The sequence below is a fragment of the Hyla sarda genome, chromosome 11 (assembly GCF_029499605.1).
Source record: "Hyla sarda isolate aHylSar1 chromosome 11, aHylSar1.hap1, whole genome shotgun sequence".
Classification (NCBI taxonomy): Eukaryota; Metazoa; Chordata; class Amphibia; order Anura; family Hylidae; genus Hyla; species Hyla sarda.
The window spans coordinates 69,940,036-69,959,563 of record NC_079199.1 but is presented as its reverse complement, the minus strand read 5'-3'; the positions used below and the strand labels follow the sequence as shown (position 1 = coordinate 69,959,563).

Genomic DNA, 19,528 nt, shown 5'->3' with positions numbered 1-19,528 from the left:
TGTAGATAATAACAGGAAAACTTGATCCCTCCAGCAGATGCCTCCATTCCTCAAGTGCTAATTTAATGGCTAGAAGCTCTCGATCCCCGATGGAGTAGTTCCTCTCCGCTGGAGAGAAGGTCCTAGAGAAAAAACCACAAGTGACAGCATGCCCGGAAGAATTTTTTTGTAGAAGAACAGCTCCAGCTCCCACTGAGGAGGCATCAACCTCCAATAGGAAGGGTTTGGAAGGGTCAGGTCTGGAGAGCACGGGAGCCGAAGAAAAGGCAGACTTGAGTCGTTTAAAGGCGTCTTCTGCTTGAGGAGGCCAAGACTTGGGATCAGCATTTTTTTTGGTTAAAGCCACGATAGGAGCCACAACGGTAGAAAAATGTGGAATAAATTGCCTGTAATAATTGGCGAACCCCAAAAAGCGTTGGATAGCACGGAGTCCGGAGGGGCGTGGCCAATCTAAGATGGCAGAGAGTTTGTCTGGATCCATCTGTAGTCCCTGGCCAGAGACCAAATATCCTAGAAAAGGAAGAGATTGGCATTCAAACAGACATTTCTCAATTTTGGCATAGAGTTGATTGTCACGAAGTCTCTGAAGAACCATACGGACATGCTGGCGGTGTTCTTCTAGATTGGCAGAAAAAATTAGGATATCGTCCAGATATACAACAACACAGGAGTATAACAGATCACGAAAAATTTCATTAACAAAGTCTTGGAAGACGGCAGGGGCGTTGCACAGGCCAAAGGGCATGACCAGATACTCAAAGTGTCCATCTCTGGTGTTAAATGCCGTTTTCCACTCATCCCCCTCTCTGATGCGGATGAGGTTATAGGCGCCTCTTAAGTCCAATTTAGTAAAGATGTGGGCACCTTGGAGGCGATCAAAGAGTTCAGAGATGAGGGGTAAGGGGTAGCGGTTCTTAACCGTGATTTTATTAAGACCGCGGTAGTCAATGCAAGGACGTAGGGAGCCATCTTTTTTGGACACAAAGAAAAATCCGGCTCCGGCAGGAGAGGAGGATTTACGGATAAAGCCCTTTTTTAGATTCTCCTGGACGTATTCAGACATGGCAAGAGTCTCTGGGGCAGAGAGAGGATAAATTCTGCCCCGGGGTGGAGTAGTGCCCGGGAGGAGGTCGATAGGACAATCATAAGGCCTGTGAGGAGGTAGAGTCTCAGCTTGTTTTTTGCAGAAAACATCCGCGAAGTCCATATAGGCCTTAGGGAGACCGGTTACTGGAGGAACCACAGAGTTACGGCAAGGGTTACTGGGAACCGGTTTTAGACAGTTCTTGGAACAAGAGGACCCCCAACTCTTGATCTCCCCAGTGGACCAATCCAGGGTTGGGGAATGAAGTTGAAGCCAGGGAAGTCCAAGGAGAATTTCCGAGGTGCAATTGGGGAGGACCAAAAGTTCAATCCTCTCGTGATGAGATCCGATGCTCATAAGAAGGGGCTCCGTGCGGAAACGTATGGTACAGTCCAATCTTTCATTGTTTACACAATTGATGTAAAGGGGTCTGGCGAGACTGGTCACTGGGATGTTGAACTTGTTGACGAGAGAGGCCAAAATAAAATTTCCTGCAGATCCAGAGTCCAAGAAGGCCACAGTAGAGAAGGAGAAGGCAGAGGCAGACATCCGCACAGGCACAGTAAGACGTGGAGAAGCAGAGTAGACATCAAGGACTGTCTCACCTTTGTGCGGAGTCAGCGTACGTCTTTCCAGGCGGGGAGGACGGATAGGACAATCCCTCAGGAAGTGTTCGGTACTAGCACAGTACAGGCAGAGGTTCTCCATACGGCGTCGTGTCCTCTCTTGAGGTGTCAGGCGAGACCGGTCGACCTGCATAGCCTCCACGGCGGGAGGCACAGGAACAGATTGCAGGGGACCAGAGGAGAGAGGAGCCGAGGAGAAGAAACGCCTCGTGCGAACAGAGTCCATATCTTGGCGGAGTTCCTGACGCCTTTCGGAAAAACGCATGTCAATGCGAGTGGCTAGGTGAATAAGTTCATGTAGATTAGCAGGAATTTCTCGTGCGGCCAGAACATCTTTAATGTTGCTGGATAGGCCTTTTTTAAAGGTCGCGCAGAGGGCCTCATTATTCCAGGATAATTCTGAAGCAAGAGTACGGAATTGTACGGCATACTCGCCAACGGAAGAATTACCCTGGACCAGGTTCAACAGGGCAGTCTCAGCAGAAGAGGCTCGGGCAGGTTCCTCAAAGACACTTCGGATTTCCGAGAAGAAGGAGTGTACAGAGGCAGTGACGGGGTCATTGCGGTCCCAGAGCGGTGTGGCCCAAGACAGGGCTTTTCCAGACAGAAGGCTGACTACGAAAGCCACCTTAGACCTTTCAGTGGGAAACAGGTCCGACATCATCTCCAGATGCAGGGAACATTGGGAAAGAAAGCCACGGCAAAACTTAGAGTCCCCATCAAATTTATCCGGCAAGGATAGGCGTAGACCAGGAGCGGCCACTCGCTGCGGAGGAGGTGCAGGAGCCGGTGGAGGAGATGACTGCTGAAGCTGTGGTAGTAACTGCTGTAGCATAACGGTCAGTTGAGACAGCTGTTGGCCTTGTTGCGCTATCTGTTGTGACTGCTGGGCGACCACCGTGGTAAGGTCAGCGACAACTGGCAGAGGAACTTCAGCGGGATCCATGGCCGGATCTACTGTCACGATGCCGGCTGGCAGGTAGTGGATCCTCTGTGCCAGAGAGGGATTGGCGTGGACCGTGCTAGTGGATCGGTTCTAAGCCACTACTGGTTTTCACCAGAGCCCGCCGCAAAGCGGGATGGTCTTGCTGCGGCGGTAGTGACCAGGTCGTATCCACTAGCAACGGCTCAACCTCTCTGGCTGCTGAAGATAGGCGCGGTACAAGGGAGTAGACAGAAGCAAGGTCGGACGTAGCAGAAGGTCGGGGCAGGCAGCAAGGATCGTAGTCAGGGGCAACGGCAGGAGGTCTGGAACACAGGCTAGGAACACACAAGGAACGCTTTCACTGGCACAATGGCAACAAGATCCGGCAAGGAAGTGCAGGGGAAGTGAGGTGATATAGGGAAGTGCACAGGTGAAGACACTAATTGGAATCACTGCGCCAATCAGCGGCGCAGTGGCCCTTTAAATCGCAAAGACCCGGCGCGCGCGCGCCCTAGGGAGCGGGGCCGCGCGCGCCGGGACAGGACCGAGGGAGAGCGAGTCAGGTACGGGAGCCGGGGTGCGCATCGCGAGCGGGCGCTACCCGCATCGCGAATCGCATCCCGGCTGGCAGCGGAATCGCAGCGCCCCGGGTCAGTGGATCTGACCGGAGCGCTGCAGCGGGGAGAGTGAAGCGAGCGCTCCGGGGAGGAGCGGGGACCCGGAGCGCTCGGCGTAACAACTGTGACATCACTGTGTGTATTATCCCTGTACTGTGACATCACTGTGTGTATTATCCCTGTACTGTGATATCACTGTGTGTATTATCCTTGTACTGTGACATCACTGTGTGTATTATCCCTGTACTGTGACATCACTGTGTGTATTATCCCTGTACTGTGGCATCACTGTGAGTATTATCCCTGTACTGTGACATCACTGTGTGTATTATCCCTGTACTGTGACATCACTGTTTGTATTATCCCTGTACTGTGACATCACTGTGTGTACTATCCCTGTACTGTGACATCACTGTGTATTATCCCTGTACTGTGACATCACTGTGTGTATTATCCCTGTACTGTGATATCACTGTGTGTATTATCCCTGTACTGTGACATCACTGTGTATGTTATCCCTGTACTGTGATATCACTGTGTATTATCCCTGTACTGTGACATCACTGTGTGTATTATCCCTGTACTGTGATATCACTGTGTATTATCCCAGTACTGTGACATCACTGTGTGTATTATCCCTGTACTGTGACATCACTGTGTGTATTATTCCTGTACTGTGCCATCACTGTGTATTATCCCTGTACTGTGACATCACTGTGTGTATTATCCCTGTACTGTGACATCACTGTGTGTATTATCCCTGTACTGTGACATCACTGTGTATATTATCCCTGTACTGTGATATCACTGTTGTCACGATGCCGGCTGGCAGGAGGTGGATCCTCTGTGCCAGAGAGGGATTGGCGTGGACCGTGCTAGTGGACCGGTTCTAAGTCACTACTGGTTTTCACCAGAGCCCGCCGCAAAGCGGGATGGTCTTGCTGCGGCGGTAGTGACCAGGTCGTATCCACTAGCAACGGCTCAACCTCTCTGACTGCTGAAGATAGGCGCGGTACAAGGGAGTAGACAGAAGCAAGGTCGGACGTAGCAGAAGGTCGGGGCAGGCAGCAAGGATCGTAGTCAGGGGCAACGGCAGGAGGTCTGGAACACAGGCTAGGAACACACAAGGAAACGCTTTCACTGGCACAATGGCAACAAGATCCGGCGAGGGAGTGCAGGGGAAGTGAGGTATAAATAGGGAGTGCACAGGTGAACACACTGATTAGAACCACTGCACCAATCAGCGTCGCAGTGGCCCTTTAAATCGCAGAGACCCGGCGCGCGCGCGCCCTAGGGAGCGGGGCCGCGCGCGCCGGGACAGGACCGACGGAGAGCGAGTCAGGTACGGGAGCCGGGGTGCGCATCGCGAGCGGGCGCCACCCGCATCGCGAATCGCATCCCGGCTGGAGGCAGTATCGCAGCGCACCCGGTCAGTGGATCTGACCGGGGCGCTGCGGGAGCGAGAGTGTAGCGAGCGCTCCGGGGAGGAGCGGGGACCCGGAGCGCTCGGCGTAACAGTACCCCCCCCCTTGGGTCTCCCCCTCTTCTTGGAGCCTGAGAACCTGAGGACCAGACTTTTATCTAGGATATTGTCCTCAGGTTCCCAGGATCTCTCTTCAGGACCACAGCCCTCCCAGTCAACCAAAAAGAAGGTTTTTCCTCTGACCTTTTTGGAGGCCAGTATCTCCTTTACAGGAAAGATGTCTGAAGAACCGGAGACAGGAGTGGGAGAGATAAGTTTAGGAGAGAAACGGTTGATGATGAGTGGTTTAAGAAGAGAAACGTGAAAGGCATTAGGAATACGAAGAGAAGGAGGGAGAAGAAGTTTATAAGAGACAGGATTGATCTGGCACAAAATTTTGAAAGGACCAAGATAGCGTGGTCCCAATTTGTAGCTGGGAACACGGAAGCGGACATATTTAGCGGAGAGCCATACCTTGTCTCCGGGAGAAAAAATGGGGGGAGCTCTTCTTTTCTTATCAGCAAACTTCTTCATGCGTGATGAAGCCTGTAAGAGAGAATTTTGGGTCTCTTTCCATATGGTGGAAAGATCACGAGTTATTTCATCCACAGCGGGCAAACCAGAGGGCAAGGGAGTAGGGAGGGGGGGAAGAGGGTGACGGCCGTACACCACGAAAAATGGGGATTTGGAAGAAGATTCAGAAACTCTGAAGTTATACGAGAATTCGGCCCATGGAAGAAGATCTGCCCAGTCATCCTGGCGGGAGGAAACAAAATGCCGTAAATAATCACCCAGGACCTGGTTAATTCTTTCTACTTGCCCATTGGATTGAGGATGATAAGCAGAAGAAAAGTTTAATTTAATCTTGAGTTGTTTACAGAGAGCCCTCCAGAATTTTGACACGAATTGGACGCCTCTATCCGAGACGATCTGCGTGGGCAACCCGTGAAGACGAAAAATGTGTACAAAAAATTGTTTTGCCAACTGAGGCGCAGAAGGAAGACCAGGAAGAGGGATGAAATGTGCCATCTTGGAGAATCGATCAACGACCACCCAAACAACAGTGTTGCCATGGGATGAGGGTAAGTCTGTAATAAAGTCCATACCAATCAGAGACCAAGGCTGTTCGGGAACAGGCAGAGGATGAAGAAGACCAGCGGGCTTCTGGCGAGGAGTCTTATCCCGGGCACAGACAGTGCAGGCCCGCACAAAATCAACAACATCCGTCTCCAGAGTCGGCCACCAATAGAAACGAGAGATGAGTTGCACGGATTTCTTGATGCCCGCATGGCCTGCGAGATGGGAGGAGTGACCCCATTTGAGGATTCCGAGGCGTTGGCGTGGAGTGACGAAGGTCTTCCCTGGAGGAGTTTGCCTGATGGAGGCTGGAGAGGTGGAGATCAGGCAGTCAGGAGGAATGATGTGTTGCGGAGAGAGCTCTACTTCCGAGGCATCCGAGGAACGAGAGAGAGCATCGGCCCTGATGTTCTTATCGGCAGGCCGAAAGTGAATTTCAAAATTAAATCGGGCAAAGAACAGAGACCACCTGGCCTGGCGAGGATTCAGCCGTTGGGCAGACTGGAGATAGGAGAGATTTTTGTGATCGGTGTAAATAATAACTGGAAATCTTGATCCCTCCAGCAGATGCCTCCATTCCTCAAGTGCTAATTTAATGGCTAGTAGCTCTCGATCCCCGATGGAGTAGTTCCTCTCCGCCGGAGAGAAGGTCCTAGAAAAAAACCCACAAGTAACAGCATGCCCGGAAGAATTTTTTTGTAGAAGGACCGCTCCCGCTCCTACTGAGGAGGCATCTACCTCCAATAGGAAGGGTTTAGATGGGTCAGGTCTGGAGAGCACGGGAGCAGAAGAAAAGGCAGACTTGAGCTGTTTAAAGGCGTCTTCCGCTTGAGGAGGCCATGACTTAGGATTGGCATTCTTTTTGGTTAAAGCCACGATAGGAGCCACAATGGTGGAAAAATGTGGAATAAATTGTCTGTAATAATTGGCGAACCCCAAAAAACGTTGGATAGCACGGAGTCCGGAGGGGCGTGGCCAATCTAAGACGGCAGAGAGTTTGTCTGGATCCATTTGTAGTCCCTGGCCAGAGACCAAGTATCCTAGGAAAGGAAGAGATTGACATTCAAACAGACATTTCTACATCTTGGCATAAAGTTGATTGTCACGAAGTCTCTGAAGAACCATGCGGACATGCTGGCGGTGTTCTTCTAGGTTGGCAGAAAAAATCAGGATATCGTCCAGATACACAACAACACAGGAATATAAGAGATCACGAAAAATTTCATTAACAAAGTCTTGGAAGACGGCAGGGGCGTTGCACAGGCCAAAGGGCATGACCAGATACTCAAAGTGTCCATCTCTAGTGTTAAATGCCGTTTTCCATTCATCCCCCTCTCTGATGCGGATGAGATTATAAGCACCTCTTAAGTCCAGTTTGGTAAAGATGTGGGCACCTTGGAGGCGATCAAAGAGTTCAGAGATAAGAGGTAGAGGGTAACGGTTCTTTACCGTGATTTTGTTAAGACCGCGGTAGTCAATGCAAGGGCGTAGGGAGCCATCTTTTTTGGACACAAAGAAAAATCCGGCTCCGGCAGGAGAGGAGGATTTGCGGATAAAGCCCTTTTTTAAATTTTCCTGGATGTACTCAGACATAGCAAGAGTCTCTGGGGCGGACAGAGGATAAATTCTGCCCCGGGGTGGAGTAGTGCCCGGGAGGAGGTCAATAGGACAGTCATAAGGCCTGTGAGGAGGAAGAGTCTCAGCTTGTTTTTTGCAAAACACATCAGCAAAGCCCATATAGGCCTTAGGGAGACCGGTTACAGGGGGAACCACAGGGTCACGGCAGGGAGTACTGGTAACCGGTTTAAGGCAGTCCTTGAAACAAGAGGTACCCCAACTCTTGATCTCCCCTGTGGACCAATCCAGGGTTGGGGAATGGTGTTGAAGCCAGGGTAGTCCAAGGAGAATTTCGGAAGTGCAATTGGAGAGGACCAAAAACTCAATTTTTTCGTGATGAGGTCCGATGCACATTAGGAGGGGTTCCGTGCGGTAACGCACGGCACAGTCCAATCTTTCATTGTTAACGCAATTGATGTAGAGAGGTCTGGCCAGACTGGTCACTGGGATGTTGAACCTGTTGATGAGAGAGGCCAAAATAAAGTTTCCTGCAGATCCGGAATCCAAGAAGGCCTTAGTGGAGAAGGAGAAGGTAGAGGCAGATATCCGCACAGGCACAGTAAGACGTGGAGAAGCAGAGTTGACATCAAGGACTGTTTCACCTTTGTGCGGAGTCAGCGTACGTCTTTCCAGGCGGGGAGGACGGATAGGACAATCCTTCAGGAAGTGTTCGGTACCGGCACAGTACAGGCAGAGATTCTCCATGCGGCGTCGTGTCCTCTCTTGAGGTGTCAGGCGAGACCGGTCAACTTGCATAGCCTCCACGGCGGGAGGCACAGGAACGGATTGCAGAGGACCAGAGGAGAGAGGAGCCGGGGAGAAAAAACGCCTCGTGCGAACAAAGTCCATATCCTGGCGGAGCTCCTGACGCCTTTCGGAAAAACGCATGTCAATGCGAGTGGCTAGATGAATGAGTTCATGTAGGTTAGCAGGAATTTTTCGTGCGGCCAGAACATCTTTAATGTTGCTGGATAGGCCTTTTTTAAAGGTCGCGCAGAGGGCCTCATTATTCCAGGAAAGTTCTGAAGCAAGAGTACGGAATTGCACGGCGTACTCGCCAACGGAAGAATTACCCTGGACCAGGTTCAGCAGGGCAGTCTCAGCAGAAGAGGCTCGGGCAGGTTCCTCAAAGACACTTCGAATTTCCGAGAAGAAGGAGTGTACAGAGGCAGTGACGGGGTCATTGCGGTCCCAGAGCGGTGTGGCCCATGACAGAGCTTTTCCAGACAGAAGGCTGACTACGAAAGCCACCTTAGACCTTTCAGTAGGAAACTGGTCCGACATCATCTCCAAGTGCAGGGAACATTGTGAAAGAAAGCCACGGCAAAACTTAGAGTCCCCATCAAATTTATCCGGCAAGGATAGTCGTAGGCCTGAGGCGGCCACTCGCTGCGGAGGAGGTGCAGGAGCTGGCGGAGGAGATGATTGCTGAAGCTGAGGTAGTAGCTGCTGTAGCATCACGGTCAGTTGAGACAGCTGGTGGCCTTGTTGCGCTATCTGTTGTGACTGCTGGGCGACCACCGTGGTGAGGTCGGCGACAACTGGCAGAGGAACTTCAGCGGGATCCATGGCCGGATCTACTGTCACGATGCCGGCTGGCAGGAGGTGGATCCTCTGTGCCAGAGAGGGATTGGCGTGGACCGTGCTAGTGGACCGGTTCTAAGTCACTACTGGTTTTCACCAGAGCCCGCCGCAAAGCGGGATGGTCTTGCTGCGGCGGTAGTGACCAGGTCGTATCCACTAGCAACGGCTCAACCTCTCTGACTGCTGAAGATAGGCGCGGTACAAGGGAGTAGACAGAAGCAAGGTCGGACGTAGCAGAAGGTCGGGGCAGGCAGCAAGGATCGTAGTCAGGGGCAACGGCAGGAGGTCTGGAACACAGGCTAGGAACACACAAGGAAACGCTTTCACTGGCACAATGGCAACAAGATCCGGCGAGGGAGTGCAGGGGAAGTGAGGTATAAATAGGGAGTGCACAGGTGAACACACTGATTAGAACCACTGCGCCAATCAGCGTCGCAGTGGCCCTTTAAATCGCAGAGACCCGGCGCGCGCGCCCTAGGGAGCGGGGCCGCGCGCGCCGGGACAGGACCGACGGAGAGCGAGTCAGGTACGGGAGCCGGGGTGCGCATCGCGAGCGGGCGCCACCGGCATCGCGAATCGCATCCCGGCTGGAGGCAGTATCGCAGCGCACCCGGTCAGTGGATCTGACCGGGGCGCTGCGGGAGCGAGAGTGTAGCGAGCGCTCCGGGGAGGAGCGGGGACCCGGAGCGCTCAGCGTAACAACTGTGTATTATCCCTGTACTGTGACATCACTGTGTGTATTATCCCTGTACTGTGACATCATTGTGTGTATTATCCCTGTACTGTGACATCACTGTGTATTATCCCTGTACTGTGACATCACTGTGTGTATTATCCCTGTACTGTGACATCACTGTGTGTATTATCCCTGTACTGTGACATCACTGTGTGTATTATCCCTGTACTGTGACATCACTGTGTATTATCCCTGTACTGTGACATCACTGTGTGTATTATCCTTGTACTGTGACATCACTGTGTGTATTATCCCTGTACTGTGACATCACTGTGAGTATTATCCCTGTACTGTGACATCACTGTGTGTATTATCCCTGTACTGTGACATCACTGTGTGTATTATCCCTGTACTGTGACATCACTGTGTGTACTATCCCTGTACTGTGACATCACTGTGTATTATCCCTGTACTGTGACATCACTGTGTGTATTATCCCTGTACTGTGATATCACTGTGTGTATTATCCCTGTACTGTGACATCACTGTGTATGTTATCCCTGTACTGTGATATCACTGTGTATTATCCCTGTACTGTGACATCACTGTGTGTATTATCCCTGTACTGTGATATCACTGTGTATTATCCCAGTACTGTGACATCACTGTGTGTATTATCCCTGTACTGTGACATCACTGTGTGTATTATCCCTGTACTGTGCCATCACTGTGTATTATCCCTGTACTGTGACATCACTGTGTGTATTATCCCTGTACTGTGACATTACTGTGTGTATTATCCCTGTACTGTGACATCACTGTGTATATTATCCCTGTACTGTGATATCACTGTGTATTATCCCTGTACTGTGACATCACTGTGTGTATTATCCCTGTACTGTCATCACTGTGTGTATTATCCCTGTACTGTGACATCACTGTGTATTATCCCTGTACTGTGACATCACTGTGTGTATTATCCCTGTACTGTGACATCACTGTGTGTATTATCCCTGTACTGTGACATCACTGTGTGTATTATCCCTGTACTGTGACATCACTGTGTATTATCCCTGTACTGTGACATCACTGTGTGTATTATCCCTGTACTGTAACATCACTGTGTGTATTATCCCTGTACTGTGACATCACTGTGTATATTATCCCTGTACTGTGACATCACTGTGTGTATTATCCCTGTACTGTGACATAAGCCTGTATACCCTAATGTCACTGTACATATTTACCTTGCACTGCGAGTGACAATACAGGGTAAATATGCACAGTGACATCACAGCTCAGAGTTAATATAAACAGTAATGTCTCTGTACAGGGACAATAAACAGTTTTGCCACTACAGGGTTAATAAACGCAGTGTTGTCACAGTAGAGGGTAACTATACAGTGATGTCATTGTACCGGGAAAATATACACAGTGAAGTCAGCGTTCAAGAATAATAAACTGTGATGTCACTACAGGGTTGTTATACACAGTGACATCAAATTACAGGATGAAGCACAGTGATGTCACAGTTTATTATGAAGCACAGTGATGTCACAGTTTATTATGAAGCACAGTGATGTCACAGTTTATTATGAAGCACAGTGATGTCACAGTTTATTATGAAGCACAGTGATGTCACAGTTTATTATGAAGCACAGTGATGTCAAAGTTTATTATGAAGCACAGTGATGTCACAGTTTATTATGAAGCACAGTGATGTCACAGAGACTACAGAATGTACAACTGTACGTATGATAAAGATGGCGGGATGCTATCGGAACGTCACACATACATGGGGGAATAAAACACTTAGATAATATAGATTAATAGATAGATATGAGATAGATAGATAGATAGATATAGATACATAGATAGATATAGATAGATAGATATGAGATAGATAGATAGATATGAGATAGATAGATAGATCAGTATTTCCCAATCAGGGGGCCTCTAGCTATTCCAAAACGACAACTCCCAGCATGTCTTTGGCTGTATGGGCATACTGGGAGTTGTAGTTTTGCAACAGCTGGAGGCCCCCTGGTTGGGAAACACTGATCTATCTATCTATCTATCTATCAATCATCTATCTATCCATCTATCTCCTATCTATCCCTCCATCTATCTATATCCATCTATCTACTTATGTATCTATCTATCTTTCTATTTATCTATCTATCTCATATAGATGAGAGATAGATGAGATATAGACATAGGCGTGCGCACAGGGTGTGCCGGGTGTGCCCAGGCACACCCTAATCACCGCGGCCGTGGAGCAAAAGGGGCAGCTGCCCCGGGCCCTGTAATTCCTGGGGGCCCAAAAGCAGCTCGCCCCTTTCGCCCCATGGGCCCTGATAAAGCTGATAAAGGCTGGCGGGCCAGGCGTCAGGGGCCCGGCCAAAATGTTAGTGGGAGGGGGCCCAGGGGGAAGGAGAGGGCCCGGGGGGGGGTTTGCGCCGCACGCTACCTTTTTATGTTCGCCGTCCCCGTCACTCATCCCCAGGCAGCCAGTACCGCAATGGCTGTCTGGGAGATGGTCACGTGACGTGACGTGCGACGTCACGGGCGGCATCATAGAGAGGAGCGGAGCAGAGAGAGTCTCCCGCTCCTCTCAGTCCCCACACGGCCGCTTCCAGGATCCAGGCCGCAGCAGGGGACCCACCGCCGGATATGTGAGTATGTATAATGTGTGTGTGTGGGGGGTATTTATTATATAGTGAGTGTGTGTGTGTGTGTGTGTGTGTGGGGTGGGGGGGATTTATTATATAATGTGAGGGGGGATTTATTATATAATGTGAGGGGGGATTTATTATATAGTTTGGGGGGGATTTATTATATAATGTGAGGGGGGATTTATTATATAGTGTGGGGGGATTTATTATATAGTGTGGAGGGGATTTATTATATAATGTGAGGGGGGATTTATTATATAGTGTGGGGGGATTTATTATATAGTGTGGGGGGGATTTATTATATAATGTGAGGGGGGATTTATTATATAGTGTGGGGGGGATTTATTATATAATGTGAGGGGGGATTTATTATATAATGTGAGGGGGGATTTATTATATAGTGTGGGGGGGATTTATTATATAATGTGAGGGGGGATTTATTATATAGTGTGGGGGGGATTTATTATATAATGTGAGGGGGGATTTATTATATAATGTGAGGGGGGATTTATTATATAGTGTGGGGGGGATTTATTATATAATGTGAGGGGGGATTTATTATATAGTGTGGGGGGGATTTATTATATAATGTGAGGGGGGATTTATTATATAATGTGAGGGGGGATTTATTATATAGTGTGGGGGGATTTATTATATAATGTGAGGGGGGATTTATTATATAATGTGAGGGGGGATTTATTATATAGTGTGGGGGGAGATTTATTATATAATGTGAGGGGGAATTTATTATATAGTGTGGGGGGGATTTATTATATAATGTGAGGGGGGATTTATTATATAGTGTAGGGGTGGGGGGGATTTATTATATAGTGTGGGGGGGATTTATTATATAATGTGAGGGGGGATTTATTATATAGTGTAGGGGGGATTTATTATATAATGTGAGGTTGGATTTATTATATAGTGTGGGGGGGATTTATTATATAATGTGAGGGGGGATTTATTATATAGTGTGGGGGTGGGGGGGATTTATTATATAATGTGAGAAGGGAGGAAATTATGCATGTGAGGGTAGGATAATAGTGATTATTATAATCCTCCCCTCACATATATGTAACATCTCCCCCTCACATGTATAATCTGATAATCCCCTCCTCACATTGATAATCCCTTCACATATAATCTGAGTATGATATTATATATATATATGTGAGGGGATAATCAATGTGAGGAGGGGATTATCAGATTATACATGTGAGGGGGAGATGTTACATATATGTGAGTGGAGGATTATAATAATCACTATTATCCTACCCTCACATGCATAATCTGATAATCCCCTCCCCCGTACGTATCCTGTACTGATCCTGAGTTATATCCTGTATTATAATCCAGAGTTGTACTCACTATTCTGCTGGTGGGGTCACTGTGTACATACATTACATTACTTATCCTGTACTGATCCTGAGTTATATCCTGTATTATACTCCAGAGCTGTACTCACTATTCTGCTGGTGAGGTCACTGTGTACATACATTACATTACTGATCCTGTACTGATCCCGAGTGTGTGTGGGATTGGGGTGGGGGACCGGGGGGACCAAAAAAAATTGCTTGCCCAGGGTCCAATCAAAATTAAAGACAGCCCTGTCCATTATACATACACTGTACAGCAATCATACATCCATTATACATACACTGTACAGCAATCATACCGCCATTATACATACACTGTACAGCAATCATACCGCCATTATACATACACTGTACAGCAATCATACCTCCATTATACATACACTGTACAGCAAGCATACATCCATTATACTTACACTGTACAGCAATCATACATCCATTATACATACACTGTACAGCAATCATACCTCCATTACACATACACTGTACAGCAATCATACCTCCATTATACATACACTGTACAGCAATCATACCGCCATTATACATACACTGTACAGCAATCATACCTCCATTACACATACACTGTACAGCAAGCATACCTCCATTATACATACACTGTACAGCAATCATACCTCCATTATACATACACTGTACAGCAAGCATACCACCATTATACATACACTGTACAGCAAGCATACCGCCATTATACATACACTGTACAGCAAGCATACCGCCATTATACATACACTGTACAGCAAGCATACCGCCATTATACATACACTGTACAGCAATCATACCGCCATTATACATACACTGTACAGCAATCATACATCCATTATACATACACTGTACAGCAAGCATACCGCCATTATACATACACTGTACAGCAAGCATACCGCCATTATACATACACTGTACAGCAATCATACATCCATTATACATACACTGTACAGCAAGCATACCACCATTATACATACACTGTACAGCAAGCATACCGCCATTATACATACACTGTACAGCAATCATACATCCATTATACATACTGTACAGCAAGCATACATCCATTATACATACACTGTACAGCAATCATACCTCCATTATACATACACTGTACAGCAAGCATACCATTATACATACACTGTACAGCAAGCATACCGCCATTATACATACACTGTACAGCAAGCATACCACCATTATACATACACTGTACAGCAAGCATACCACCATTATACATACACTGTACAGCAATCATACCTCCATTATACATACACTGTACAGCAATCATACCACCATTATACATACACTGTACAGCAATCATACCTCCATTATACATACACTGTACAGCAATCATACCTCCATTATACATACACTGTACAGCAAGCATACCGCCATTGTACATACACTGTACAGCAATCATACCGCCATTATACATACACTGTACAGCAAGCATACCGCCATTATACATACACTGTACAGCAAGCATACCGCCATTATACATACACTGTACAGCAAGCATACATCCATTATACATACACTGTACAGCAATCATACATCCATTATACATACACTGTACAGCAAGCATACCACCATTATACATACACTGTACAGCAAGCATACCGCCATTATACATACACTGTACAGCAAGCATACCGCCATTATACATACACTGTACAGCAAGCATACCGCCATTATACATACACTGTACAGCAATCATACCGCCATTATACATACACTGTACAGCAATCATACATCCATTATACATACACTGTACAGCAAGCATACCGCCATTATACATACACTGTACAGCAAGCATACCGCCATTATACATACACTGTACAGCAATCATACATCCATTATACATACACTGTACAGCAAGCATACCACCATTATACATACACTGTACAGCAAGCATACCGCCATTATACATACACTGTACAGCAATCATACATCCATTATACATACTGTACAGCAAGCATACATCCATTATACATACACTGTACAGCAATCATACCTCCATTATACATACACTGTACAGCAAGCATACCATTATACATACACTGTACAGCAAGCATACCGCCATTATACATACACTGTACAGCAAGCATACCACCATTATACATACACTGTACAGCAAGCATACCACCATTATACATACACTGTACAGCAATCATACCTCCATTATACATACACTGTACAGCAATCATACCACCATTATACATACACTGTACAGCAATCATACCTCCATTATACATACACTGTACAGCAATCATACCTCCATTATACATACACTGTACAGCAAGCATACCGCCATTGTACATACACTGTACAGCAATCATACCGCCATTATACATACACTGTACAGCAAGCATACCGCCATTATACATACACTGTACAGCAAGCATACCGCCATTATACATACACTGTACAGCAAGCATACATCCATTATACATACACTGTACAGCAATCATACATCCATTATACATACACTGTACAGCAATCATACATCCATTATATATACACTGTACAGCAATCATACATCCATTATACATACACTGTACAGCAATCATACATCCATTATACATACACTGTACAGCAATCATACATCCATTATACATACACTGTACAGCAATCATACATCCATTATACATACACTGTACAGCAAGCATACCACCATTATACATACACTGTACAGCAAGCATACCGCCATTATACATACACTGTACAGCAATCATACATCCATTATACATACACTGTACAGCAAGCATACCACCATTATACATACACTGTACAGCAAGCATACCGCCATTATACATACACTGTACAGCAATCATACATCCATTATACATACTGTACAGCAAGCATACCGCCATTATACATACACTGTACAGCAATCATAACGCCATTATACATACACTGTACAGCAAGCATACCGCCATTATACATACACTGTACAGCAAGCATACATCCATTATACATACACTGTACAGCAATCATACCTCCATTATACATACACTGTACAGCAAGCATACCACCATTATACATACACTGTACAGCAAGCATACCACCATTATACATACACTGTACAGCAAGCATACCACCATTATACATACACTGTACAGCAAGCATACCGCCATTATACATACACTGTACAGCAATCATACCACCATTATACATACACTGTACAGCAATCATACCGCCATTATACATACACTGTACAGCAATCATACCGCCATTATACATACACTGTACAGCAAGCATACATCCATTATACATACACTGTACAGCAAGCATACCTCCATTATACATACACTGTACAGCAATCATACATCCATTATACATACACTGTACAGCAATCATACCGCCATTATACATACACTGTACAGCAAGCATACCACCATTATACATACACTGTACAGCAAGCATACATCCAATATACATACACTGTACAGCAATCATACCGCCATTATACATAGACTGTACAGCAATCATACCGCCATTATACATACACTGTACAGCAATCATACCGCCATTATACATACATTGTACAGCAATCATACCGCCATTATACATACACTGTACAGCAAGCATACCACCATTATACATACACTGTACAGCAATCATACCTCCATTATACATACACTGTCTGTGACTGTACAGCAATCATACATCCAATCCATTATTAATGGATTGGATGTATGATTGCTGTACAGTCACAGTGTATGTATAATGGAGGTATGATTGCTGTACAGTGTATGTATAATGGAGCCTCCAATCCAAAAAAAAGCCTCCAATCCAAAAAAAAGTTTTAATAAAGTTTTTCATTTTGTTTGTATTGATATTTATGAGTGTAGGTATGTTTATGTATGTGTGCATGCAAGCAAGAGTGTGTATGTGTGTATATATATCACACACACGCGTGCGCTGCGTGAGTTTGTGCTTTAGGGTGCACACCCTAATGCAATAGGCTGCACACGCCTATGGATATAGATAGATAGATGAAAGATAGATAGATATGAGAGATAGATAGATAGATGAAATATAGACAGATAGATACATAAATAGATTGATATATAGATAGATAGAAAGATAGATAAATAGATGATAGATAGATAGATAGATACTATCTCTTTCTATCTATCTATCTAAAACAAATAAAAACGGCACAACCAAAATCCAGAGATTAGAGAGAAGTCGGGATGCCCGCATACTTGGAACCTGGGTCCACTGGTTCCTCAATCCAGACAAAGAACAATATCATCTATTTATCTATCTCATATCTATCTATATATCCATCTATTTATGTATCTATCTATCTATATATCATCTATCTATCTTTCTATATCCTATCTATCTATATCATATCAATCTATATCATATCCATCTATCTCCTATCTATCTATATATCTATCTATCTATCTATATCATATCTATCTATCATCTATCTATCATCTATTTATCTATCTATCTCATATCTATCTATATATCCATCTATTTATGCATTTATCTATCTATATATCATCTATCTGTCTATCTATCATATCTATCTATCATTCATCTATCTCTCATCTATCTGAGATAGATATGAGATAAATAGATAGATAGATAGATAAATAGAAAGATAGATACATAAATAGATGGATAGATAGATAGATATGAGATAGATAGATATGATATAGATAGATAGACATGAGATAGATATGAGATAGATAGATAGATAGGAGATAGATGGATAGATAGATAGATAGATAGATAATAGATAGAGGATTGATTGATTGATAGATAGATAGATCAGAGTTTCCCAACTAGGGGGGCCTCCAGCTGTTGCAAAACTACAACTCCCAGTATGCTCATAAAGCCAAAGGACTGCTGGGAGTTGTAGTTTTGCAACAGCTGGATGCCCCCTGGTTGGGAAACTGATCTATCTATCTATCTATCTATCTATCTTTCTCCTATCTATCTATATCATATAAATGTATCTATATCATATCCATCTATCTATATCATATCCATCTATCTCCTATCTATCTATCTATCTATCTATCTATCTAATCTATCTATCATCTATCTATCTGTCTATATCATATCTATCCATCATCTATCTATATCATATCTATGTATCTATCATCTATCTATCGATCTGTCTATCATCTATCTATCCATCTATTTTTGTATCTTTCTATATATCATCTCTCTATCTATATATCATCTATTAATCTATCTCATATCTATCTATCTATATATATTTATGTATCTATCTATCTATATATCATCTATCTACCTATCTATCTCTCATATCTATGTTTCATCTATCTATCTCTCATCTATCTGAGTTAGATAGATAGATATGAGAAAGATAGATAGATAGATAGATAGATAGATAGATAGACAGATAGATAGAAAGTTAGATGCATGGATGGGTGGATGGATAGATATGAGATAGATAGATATGAGATAGATAGATAGATAGATAGATAGATAGATGATAGATAGATATGAGATAGATAGATATGAGATAGATAGATAGATAGATAGATAGATAGATATGAGATAGATAGATAGATAGATAGATAGGAGATAGATATGAGATATATGGCTAGATAGATATGAGATAGATAGATAGATAGGAAATAGATAGATAGATAGATAGATAGATAGATAGGAAATAGATAGATAGGAGATTGATAGATAGATAGATCAGTGTTTCCCAACCTGGGGGCCTCCAGCTATTGCAAAACTACAACTCCCAGTATGCTCATAAAGCCAAAGGAATGCTGGGAGTTGTAGTTTTGCAACAGCTGAAGGCCCCCTGGTT

General features: G+C 45.2%; 1 protein-coding gene across 4 annotated transcripts in view; it reads left to right on the top strand.

Moving 5' to 3' along the window:
• Positions 1–19,528, top strand: part of LOC130295631 (ETS translocation variant 3-like protein) — a 76,310-nt gene that overhangs the window by 53,776 nt on the left and 3,006 nt on the right. The gene's annotated exons all lie outside the window — the stretch shown is intronic.